Here is a 517-nt window from a genome sequence, read left to right on the forward strand (position 1 = left end):
ATATCCGACACACAACAAAATATGACAAACAAATGTACATGCTATCACGATGATTTTCCATCTGGCTTTGTCAAAGATTCAACGATGTAATACTTGTTTCAACGAATTGCTGTAAAAACAGGTAATGATTATAACTTTTTAAATTAAAGCGATGATAATAATTTTCACATATTGTTCATATTAGAATCTGGAAATTCTCTTTCTATATACACATTCAATGCTACGTGCTTATCAATCACAGTTAGGATGATCATGAATTATGCGACAAAGAGCGTGGATTTTAATTTAATTTATATATGATTGCGGAATTTTATTTATATAATTCTTATATCGAATGCGAGATTATTTTATATTTACTAAAGATGGCCAAATATTAGCCAAAACGTCTAAGAATGGATATCAAAACCTTGTAATATATTAGGTGTTAAACTTAATTCCTGCCGCTCGCTACTAGAGGGTACTGGCTCCAACGCTGGCGAGTTCCGACGATGAAGTCATATGTCTTTTGTAGTTTAGA

This window comes from Trachymyrmex cornetzi, unplaced genomic scaffold (assembly GCF_001594075.2).
Source record: "Trachymyrmex cornetzi isolate Tcor2-1 unplaced genomic scaffold, Tcor1.1 scaffold123, whole genome shotgun sequence".
NCBI classification, from domain to species: Eukaryota; Metazoa; Arthropoda; class Insecta; order Hymenoptera; family Formicidae; genus Trachymyrmex; species Trachymyrmex cornetzi.